The 11167-nt window shown below is 39.8% G+C and overlaps 1 long non-coding RNA gene across 1 annotated transcript; it reads left to right on the top strand.

Annotated features, from left to right (window-relative positions):
• Positions 1-1022: 1022 nt before the first annotated feature.
• Positions 1023-10542, top strand: LOC140844396 (uncharacterized). Its single transcript, XR_012122697.1, has 5 exons — positions 1023-1168; positions 3991-4141; positions 7226-7436; positions 9667-9757; positions 10408-10542. It is a non-coding gene; the product is annotated as an uncharacterized lncRNA (long non-coding RNA).
• The last annotated feature ends 625 nt before the right edge of the window (positions 10543-11167 follow it).

Genomic DNA, 11167 nt, shown 5'->3' with positions numbered 1-11167 from the left:
ATCAAGGCAAAGCTTTAAAAGGACAGAGAGATGTGGCTAATGGACAATTTGTCACAGGGAATAGCTTTTAGGGATGAACTTTCTCTGTGTATTTTTCTTCACAATTTGATGTTTTTAAACAGGGTGCCCTGTGAGTTACCATGACAGTCTGTAGATATCATCTTTGGAAGGCCAAGGCTACAGATCTCAGCTCAAAGTATTTTGTCCACACAATTCTAGAAAAAGCCTGTGGATGCACTGCAGATGGGGTGCTGACACTCTGATGGCCCGTTGCTTTGAAATGGTTTGGTGTGGCTGAAGTTGCTTGTACAGCATTGGAGAACACCCTGCTTTCCAGTTCACTATTCCCGTTAAAACCAGAAGCATCCTTCATTTCCAGCTCTTTACTGAACCTCTCTCAAGAAAAGGGGAAAGTAAAGGCTAGAGCTTGTTTCCTGTTTGGCATGCTGCTTTTAGGAGGGAGAAAGACAAGCGTTGGTCACACTGCGATTTCAGAGTTGGTCTTTGTCTTAGAGCACTTTCTCGGGATAGTATCCTTAGTAATAAAGCTGAGCAAAGGGCTGATAACTAGGATTAAGTTATGAAGTAAAGGACTGGAAAGTATAGATGGGGTAAAAAGTCCCAGAGCAAGTTTGTTTTCTGTCTGGGGGGCAGCAAAGCAGGGAGGCAGTGCTCATGGCAGCCGCTGAACAGCCACCTTCCTAGAATTCAAGTTCAATGAATGAAGTTCAATGAATTCTCCGGAGAAATGATTGGGATGTGATGTATGTAGTTCATGTGTTTTCACTGGTTAAACAATAGGGAGGGAAGTGGACACACTTCATTGAGTAATTGAAAACAACTATCTTCAACTAGTTCAGGTAAATAAAACATTAAGAAAACAATATTTTAAAAGATATTAATGCTCAGTAGTGTGATTATTATGTAACAATTTGAATGTCATAAATGCTGTCAGTTGCACAGAGGAATTGGATCCGTGAAACGGAATGGAGTGACATGAATTTGATTTCTTTTCAAAGTTTCATCATGCATCTCAGCTTTGGCTTGCAGGGCATCTCTTCGCAGTTGCGAGGATCGACTTGGATTGGGGATGTCACCTGGGCAGCTGGCCCTTGCTCGACCAGAAGCACCACGGAGCCATGGTCAGCTCTTTGCGGAGTATGATACAGTAAGTTCTCCCAGGAGCCTCATGTTTTGTAGTTCTCAGTAATGATAATCTCATGCCTTAAGGATGTCAACTATTTGATGAGTGTGAAATAATTTGCACTTGTTTTTGGTGATTTTTTCGTCATTATTATTTTTTTCGTAATAGAGACTGAACTATATAAACAGTGAGTACCCAGTATGTTTTATTCGTAAGAATAACCTTAAGTATATTTTGTGAATAGCTCTTCACGACCTTCATGAGAGTAGGTGAACGGCCATAATTTGGTGTAATTAATGAAGCAAAAAGGTCTTGTTAGGTTGCTTAACTAATGTGACTGTTGAAGTAATTGAGCTTATTTTCATGGGCTTTGGGTTGTCTTAGCATAAATCGGTGTTCATAAAAGTTAACAGTAATTATGTTTTTTACTTATGAGAATTCACTTAACAAGTAGTTTTTCAAGAATAATTACCTTCATGAGGCAGAGTAAGATTGTGCTTACTAAATTCACATAGGTAAGTGAAACAAGGCTTACAGGAAGAGGCTGTATTCCATTTCTAAGTATTGCTACTGCAAAATGAGCAAAGAATAAGCTAGAAGAATATACTGGAAATACTTCCAAAATTTAACTTAGTGAAAGTTATGTTAACAAATTGGCAGACATTACCAATGTTACCAAATAAGGCCAAGTAGTATTAGACAAGATAAGGCTGATAGTCTGGTGTCATTTTTCCTCTCCTCTCTCTCTCTCTGTGTCTCTCTGATGATACTTTAAAACAGTACCACGTAAGAGTCATTTTATGTAAGTGGCCTGATATAACAGTTGGAGAAAAGGGAGACTAGAGTGAAGAATTAACAACAGCAGGTTTTAATTCATTCAGTGAAAACTTGACTTTGAATTCTAACAGGAAACATGATTTTTACCTTGTCACTCTTTCTGAATATTCATGAGAAGTATCAGTTGCAATCATAAAGCATATGAGCAAAGCATTTGCCATTGGCATACTGAACAGTTCCTACTCGTGAAGATGTCAACAGATGGACAAATGTTAGTGGTGAGAAAGGAGAATGGATTCGGAGTTAATGGTAAAAAGAGGTCACATTGGGTGTGAAAAAAATGGTTTCAGTTGTAGCCTTTCCTTTATACAAGGAATACATGCTTGTGTTAAGTATGTGTTGTTTACCTCCCCTTCTTGGATCTTTTTCTGGGAATCTGTCTCTTCCTAATTTTCATTCTCCTTGATCTGGATAGCGCTGTTGGAGAGGCCATGCCAGCTCACCTGACCTGAGTGAATCCGAGCTTAGCCTTCTCCTGACTTGCAATTGGTTCACTATGTGCATGTGACTCAAGGCAGACCAATCAGGATGCATCTTAGGAGTTTTGCTGTGTCTGTGTACCTGGAAATATTTAGTCCCTAGAACTGGCACCCCAAGGGAGAGCCTTCTGAAAAAAAAGTCAACATAGGAAGTATAATTTAGGAGAAGAGAAACAGAATCCTGAACAACTCCCTTGAGCCCTGTATTTAGCCACTGTTGAGGCAATGCCTATCCCAGAACTGTTCTGTTATAAAAGCCAATAAATTCCCTTTCTCTCTCAAGTTAGCTGGGTGTTGCTGCAGCCAAGAAATCTTAATAGCGATGTTGCTGACTCTGGGAAATGGAAAGCACAGAAAGATACAAAAAAATTTACAGTCACCTTTGATTCAATTTTAATGTATTTATTTCCTATTCTTTTTTCTGTCTCTGCATAAACACAGGTAACTTTGATTATAATTTGATGTATTTCTCCATTCTTTTTCTTATTCCTGCATAGATATTAAGAATTTTAATTATTTTCAATTCAGTATTATTTTCACATAAATGGATATATACTTTTTTTTACATATGAAGACATATATTGTATATTTCTATATTATATTAATATAATATAACTTTTATTATTAATACAATATAACTTTTCCATTATGTTTGGACATTTAGGCTATTTCCATTTTTTACAAGCTGGTTGTTTATGTTACTGATAAGTAAATTTTTATCAAATTTTTATTTCTTTATGTTGTTTTCCTAGCAAGGGTGCAATGGACCTACAGTGGGTACATTTTTAAGGACTATTGATGTACATATCAAATTGTTTTCAAAAAAGTTAATTTACATTATATTCACAAGAACCTTGCTAAACTCAGGCATCATCATTGCTTACCATGTTTATTAATTTAAGAGGCAAAAATGCTCTCATATTGTCAGATTAGACATTTTTTAAAAATATTTTACTACTGGGAAGTTGAATATTTTTTCATAGGCTATTAATCATTTGTATTTCTCTTGTGAATTGTTATGCATGTCCCTTTTCTCATATTTTATCAGCATTTTTGTTCTTTTCTTTAAATTTGATCTTAGCCTTTTCTTTTTCAAAATCAGTAATTGTAATAGCAGTATTGCACTGTCAGCTATGTCAGTGCAGCTTGGCGCGTCCAAGGGGAGCCCTGGGACTGTCAACTTCCCTAAAGTCAAACTAACCATTCAATAGAGTTTTCTTTCCTAAAAGAAGCCACTGAATCAGCAACTGAAAAGTAGCAACCCAGGTCAACTCTTTTGTAAAACAAGAGGTCAGGCGGTGAGTTGGCATCAAAAGCTAAAACCTACAACTTCAGTGTTACCCTATTGTATTTCACACATGTGATTTCTATTTAAGGCATTTCTGCAGTGTCAGGTCCTACTGGAGGCTTTGAAACAGCTCTTTCTTGCCATAAACTGTCATCTGCCAGCCTGCAACTTTATTTACTAGGAAGAACACATTCTGTTTTCTGTTTTCTGAGGTTAGAGTTTTTTTGGTTTTTTTTTTCCAGAATTGCAGCATCGCACCTTGTTGATTCTTACTCACAAGGCTGTTTCTTCATATGTTGATGTGAGATCATTTCCCAGGGATGAGAGATAGGGAAAGGACTCAATTCAAGTATACAAAGATGCTCCTTTCAAAAACCTGCTCTTACTGACCGCGTGAGTATACCTGGAAGTGGATTTTATTGCTGTGTAGGAAAGAAATCTCAATCTGAAAAAAAAGAAGTAGAGAAAGGGTAGGAGGAAAGCTTGCTCAGTGAAAATCTTTATGAAAATCTGAAATGTCTTAACTGTTTTTCTTCCAGTGATGGAGGCCTTGATACCAGCAACGACTTGCCAATTTCATGTTGCTAACCCAGGGCGTACCTAATGTATAATTTTCTAATAAAATCTTTCTCTTTTATTACTTTCTTGATCCCAACGAGTAATTAGTAATTTAAGGGGCTTAAAAAGTGACATATAGTCATTTCAGCGTAATATTTAGTGTTGTTCTCACATATTTAGACACATTAATGGGGTTATAACAGTTATTTGGTGTTAATTACTGCAAAACCTGAGCATTCTTCACTACATTTTCCTCACTATTCTATGTCCTTGGTATCTTGGTTATAGTTATTATAATATCTGCTAAAATTTCCTTTTTTTGGAAAATTAAAAGCAGGTGTTAGCAAAAAGTACAAAAATCTTTGCTTCCTCATGTTTTCAGCATCTGTTTTGTCCCTGATCAATTCAGATTGGATTTGATATCGTTCTTTGTCATTTACATATATGGCATATAATATAACATAAATATTAGATGTATTTCAGTTTTAAATTTCCTGAGAAGATCAAGAAACCAATGGTCGCAATATAGTTTGAGAAATAGTATCGATTTGTTAAAAGAGAGGGAACTAGAATTGATGAAGTCAAAAGAAAGAGACAGAAATGCTCATTTCTTATTGTCTCTTGTTGTGGCCTTGGGGCTGTTGGTTTTCTTCTGCCTCATCGTCTTCTCCATCCAGAAGGACATGAGGGTCTGATTTTTCCCTGGACATCCAGGAAAGAGACAATAGCAGATCTGAAGAGGCATGGGGTAGTGATTCAGATAGATGTGTCTAGAGGCTGCAGAGCTGTGGCCCAGTGAGGACACAGATCATGACCAGGTCAAGAGAAAGAGGCAGGGAAAATGGATAGGAGGATCTGTTAGTTAGAAATGCCCCAACTATAGTAGAACCTTAAGCCCAGGAATTACGACATACAGCTAACTTCTATAAACTGATGAGAAAAAGATTAAAATCCAATGGAAAATGGCTGTAACAGTCACAGAAGAAAACTAAATGGTCAATAAACTGTGCAGCAAATGCTTAAGCTTGCAGAAATAAGGAAAATATACAGTGAAAGAATAAGATACTACATGTTTACCCATCCAACTGGCAAGAAAGGTGAAATGCAATGACATCCTGTGCTGTCAAATGTGTGGGCCACTGGGCTCTCTGCTGCTCTGCTGGTGGAATTCATGAATAGCTGCTACACGGTGGGAAAACAATCTGTCAGTATTTGTTACAACGAAATATACACATACTTAGGGAGGTTCTGAGTTTTCCAGTGCCCCAAGCTTAAATTTCATTAGCTTCATTCATTTTAGCTTTTCATTCATTTTTCTTTAGGAAAAAATAACAGAAGATTAAAAAAATTAAGTCTAGGACCATTAAAGGACCTGTTCAACCCAAGATTTGAAGCTGAAGCTTCATTAGCTTTCAGAAATCCTCCTTCATTATGCATAAGCTTTGACCCACAGTCCCACCTCCGGGAACGTATGCTGTAGGACTGAGAGTCTCAGTACATAAAAGATATATGTGCAAGCCTACCACAGCATTGCTTATACTGGAATAGAAATTGGTGACAATCTTAATGTCTGTCAATAATGAGAAGGTTGAATAAACATAAGACATCTAGTCTATGGCTTATTATCCAGCTATTAAAGACAATATCTATGCTACACCAAAAGAAAAAAACACTGTAAAATAATCTGGATAGTACCATCCAAGTTTGATAAAAGCAGAAGGGTAAGAAAGAACAAAAATAAGAGCAACACCACATCTGTCCATTTGTCTATACTTACATATATGCGTGTGTGTGTGTTTGTATGAGGAATAAAACCGTAAGGGAAGAAATGCATTATTGACACTGGGTATGTCAGGCCAGGGGTAGGGATAGGAATGGATTGGGGATGAATAGTAAATGTTTCTTTATCTTGAATAATTTGACAAATTTCAAAGAACAAATCCATGCTTTTTCTCCAGCTTTTTTGAGATATAATTGACATATCACATTGTGTAAGTTTAAGGTGTAAAACATTTAAGTTAAGCAACTTATATATTGCAAAATGATTCCCACCACAGAATTAGCTAACATAGTTATATTTCCTTTCTTTTCTTTTTCTTTTTTTTCTGTGATGAGACCATTTAAAATCTACTCTCACAGCAACTTTCAAGTATATAATAAAGTGTTATTAGCTACAATTGGCATGCTGTACCTTAGACACCCAGACGTTGTTAATCTTATAACTGGAAGTTTGCACCATTTTGTCAATATCACCCCATTTCCCCCATCCCTCAGCCCCTGGTAACCACCACTCTACTCTGTTTCTATGACTTCTGATTTTCTTTTAGATTCCGCATCTAAGTGGTATCATACAATATTTGTCTTACTCTGATTTATCTCACTTAGCATAATGCCCTCACATCCATGTTGTCACAAATCCAGAATTTCCTTCTTTCCCATGCCTGAATAAATACTCCATTGCACATGCACACCACACCTTCTTTTTCCATTCACCCATCAACAGACACTGGGTTATTTCCATATCTTGGCTCTTGTGCGTAATGCTGGAATGAACGTGGGGTATCTCACTGAGAATATGTTTTCAATTCCTTTGGATATATACCCATGAGTGGGACTGCTGGGCCATATGGCATTTCTAGTTTTAACTTTCTTAAGGAACCTCTGTACCGTTTTCCATAGCGACTGCACCCATTTACATTCCTGCTAACAGGGCACAAGGCTTCCCGTTTCTCTACACCTTTGCCAGCACCTGCCATTTCTTGTCTAATACATGTATACTTTCATAATTTAAAAAAGGATTAAAAGTTTTAAAAGAAAAATGAGAGGACAGCCCTCTCACTACATGCAGTGATGATCATAGAGTGAAAATGATGACGTTGATAGAACACCTGGATTCATTGCTCTCTGGTGTTCGGCTAGGTAAAGCTCCGGCCCTGCTGTCAGGAAGCAAACAGACACAAGGGAAATGTTACGAAATGAAATGTTTGCTGTGTTCACTGAGGAGACAATAAAATGCAAGCTTTGCTTGAAAAGAAGAACAGATGAAGGACCGGGGTATCAGACATTAAAGCGCAGAAATGGCACCATCACCAACAGCGAACAAGCAGAAGCGTGAGAGGCAGCCACCTGGGTCAGTGTCCTCGAGAGGTGCAAACACCCCCCGGGGTCAAGACAGACACTGAGCAGCTGAACTGATTATGATTCGGTACCGGGACCAACGAGGCCTCCCCATGTGCCGGGGTCTGCGTTGATTCCCGTGGCCCGGCTCACCCAGTTTTCACACGGATTCTGTGACGTGGGCACTCTTCCTATTTCCACCTACAGATGAGGTGATCGGTTCAGACAAGTTCACATGACCAGAAAGCAGTGGGCAAGGACTCCAGCCCAGGCTGGCTGACCCAGAGCCCCTAAGCATAGTTACCGTGACAACCTCTCTTAAGAGTGTCATGGGTGTGTGCCGCTTGGGATCTTACACACTACATCTACCAGGCGGGGGGTATTAAACAGTAAGGGGAGGCCAAGCTGGCTTAAAAAAGTACTTGCCAGTGGGAACTCATAGTGTGAGAGCTTTGAAATGTGTGACTGTGTAAAAGGTGGGTCACATCGGCCTCATCGTTTGCCCCGCACCAGGGCTCTGATGGCTTCTGCTGTGGCACAGAGCATAGATTAGGAAAGAGGGGTTATGGCACAAGGGGAGACTACTTTGATGCAAGGGTCAGCAAGAGAAGGGATATCTGTCCACCAAGAGCCATGCCAGGGTCTGGGTGCTCCAGGCCTGCAGTGGAGGTCTACATTCACCCACAGAGATGGCCCCCATGTAGCTTCTGTTATCATAGGTTGAACACAAGTACTGAGAGCCACATGCTTTGGCTTACAACGTGCATTCAAGGATGACTCTGGAACTTAACTTGAAGTTCAGTTGGAGAATCAGACAGAGAAGCAGGCACTGTGGGTGTGGTGGAAACGCTACGACAGTGGTTGGCCCTCGGTCCTTGGGGTGTAAGAGAAAGGCATCTGGCCCAATTTTGTGTGGTTCAGGAAAGGCTTCCTAGAGAGGATTTTTTCCAAAGTAATTCTTCATGTCATCTATGTGAAGTCAGGGGACTGGATCAAATGATCTCGTTCATCCTTCCCCAGACTTCTGTGACCCTGCAGCAGAATTAATCTTATGGAAAGGAGGACGTCAACTCAGCTGCTAGGCTTCCCTGCCTAAGATGAGGGAACAAAAGGGCTTGGGGAGACATTAGAGAGACTTAGTAGGATGACCAAGCTTCAGGGCTTTGCTGGAACCTTCCCGGACTTGAAAATCCTGGGTTTAGGCCGTGCCGATAAAATGGTTACCAGGTACAGTAACTAGCTGCCCGGGTGCTATGGGGCCCCTGACCTTGTCAGAGCTTCTAGACTTGAGGAGGTGGCTATATGCAGGTCTGAAGTGACTCGATCTGGAAACAGGCATAGAAGTGAGGTCCTGCAATCCTCTCCGACTGCAGATTTTCTATTCCACCTGCCACGTGTTCTTCCCAGAGAACAGGAAAACGATCAGCCTCCTAGACTACAGGACTGAGCTAGTGGTTGTTTCAAAACCAGCAGGCATGATAGTGAAATTGTTTACACACCCTTTCTGTAGTGCCACCTTTAACTTTGTTGATTAAAAAAAAAATAAGAAAAAAAATAATGATCTAAGCAAACACAGGAGGCAGACGGGGGAAGAGAACAGGTGATATTTCTGACTGACCAGGAATTTCAATCTCAGCAGCTGAAATGATGAACTTGGGATCCCTGGAAATGGAAATAGTTGCCGTAACAGATGGTAGGCGGCTCTTGTCAAGATAAGCGTTTTCCACATGCGCCTAATGGAGTAGTTCATATCTGGACAAATTAATATTTTTTTAAAGCTACGATAGTCTCTGGAGAATTTTCAGGATACACATTTGGAGTGTTTCAGGTTTCTCCAGCAGAAAACTTACTGTTGGACAAAGGTTAACTTCAACCAGTTCAAAAATTACACCTTGGACTCAAACGGACCATGATTTGCCTTAGAAATGAGGCAGCAATTTGTTAGCTGACGATGTACTCTTTTTCTAGCTCTCATGATTTTTTGTACGTTCTGTTGTTTGAACAGCTCCTTAGGACAAACATCTGCCTACTTGAAATCTTATTAGGAAAAGAATGTCATTTAAATCCTTCCTCGTAGTCCCCCCATGCAAATCTCCATGGATAGTCAAGCAGCCTAGGGAAAAGTGAAGCAATTAGATATATCTAAATTAAACCATTTTTAAAAAAATTTCTAGGTATTTTTTATAGTATTTTTTTTATATACAACTACATGTGTAACACCGGATATCTCTTTTCTTCTTAAGATTCCTGAAGCTGGTTCAGTAGCACCAAGAGCTTCTGGGATGCTGTTTCCTGGAAACCGTAAAACTGGGCATTGCTAATAAAGTGACATTTGTAAGTCAAATGTGGGGCTCACACAGCAGAAAGGAAACACCGCTCTCATTCTAAGAGAAAAAAAGCTTGTCACACAGAAGAACAAAAGTATTTGCTAGCACCAGGCCATCAATGTGAGAAGGAAGGGTTCCCTGTGGCCCTGTAATATTTGCAGTTTTCCCAAGAATTCTTAGAGTCAACAAAGAACATATCAGTAATTCTTGTCATTTGGGCATTAAGTAAATTTCAGATGGTCTCTCTTTCCATTTTCAAATTTCAGCAGAAACTATTTAATCGTGGTTGCAAGCATTCCACAGAATAGAAGGATTTCAAGTAAAAATGTCTGCCCCAACCTTTACGATCTCCTTCCCCTCCCACATCTCATCCTTGGAAGGCAAAACTTTTCATCTTGTCCACTTTGCTTCTCCCAGTGGTTATCTCTGTATATTTAAATCGTGATTACAGAAGTATTTCCCTCTGTGCTATGAAACATGTACGCTTACCCAGTGACTTCCCTTTACGGATAATGAAGAACTCAGCAGCTTGAGTTTCTCTCCACCTCACCTCCACATTCCCCTTTTGGCTACTTGTTATAAATTGGGGATCTTGTTTTGGTTACCTCTACACCTCTAAATAACAGACTCACATCTCTTTTCATCCATCAACTCTAGACGTATCTCCAGACACCCATCATGACAGGAAATATAGCTTCATCCATTCTGCCTGAGAAGAATTCCGTTACTTTTATACTGTCAAAGTTTCCAGTGTTTATATTTCATTCCACTCCACTGAGGCAGGCCTTAAAAGCCCACAGGCGAGTATCCCTAGCCCTCCCGTGGTGGATTATAATTTTTTTTTAGAGAAAGTTTTCCCAGTTTCAGCCTGGAGGTTAATGCCACTGCTGGTAGGGGCTTGAGAAGCAGGGGAGTTGGGGTGAACCCACTGCAGGGTTGTTTCATCCACAGACCTTCAGTTACCACCATGTTTTTGCCTTAATTTCCATTCCCATTCTCCTCATTTTCCAGTCTGGAAGCTTCCATTTTCAAGCTTCTGACCTCACCGCGAAGAGTGTTTTCTCCTTCCGGTGCTGAGTGGGGACTTTCTGCATTCTCTTTTATCCACAAAGGTGAGCTTGTTGAATTTCCATCTCTCAGAAATGTATGGAAATCTCTGGCTGGTCGATAGACTCACTCATTCTCAGTGTTATTATGGATGGATTGCCTTTGCACTTCTTTGGAGGGGAAGGGAGTCGAACGTGTGTTTGGGCCGCCATTGTGAACAGAAAGCTTTCATCTTTCATTCTAATCCTTAGACTTTAGGCGATGTTTTAAGCGTTCCTTTAAGATTTTGGAGTGAATGAAGTTCGGATCCATCATTCCCTGTTCATAGACATGGAATGCTTTCCCGAGAAGTCTTACTCCTTCCTATTTT

The sequence above is a fragment of the Manis javanica genome, chromosome 1 (genome assembly GCF_040802235.1).
Source record: "Manis javanica isolate MJ-LG chromosome 1, MJ_LKY, whole genome shotgun sequence".
NCBI classification, from domain to species: domain Eukaryota; kingdom Metazoa; phylum Chordata; class Mammalia; order Pholidota; family Manidae; genus Manis; species Manis javanica.
The sequence above is the reverse complement of the archived record's forward strand: the minus strand, read 5'-3'. Positions and strand labels throughout refer to the sequence as shown.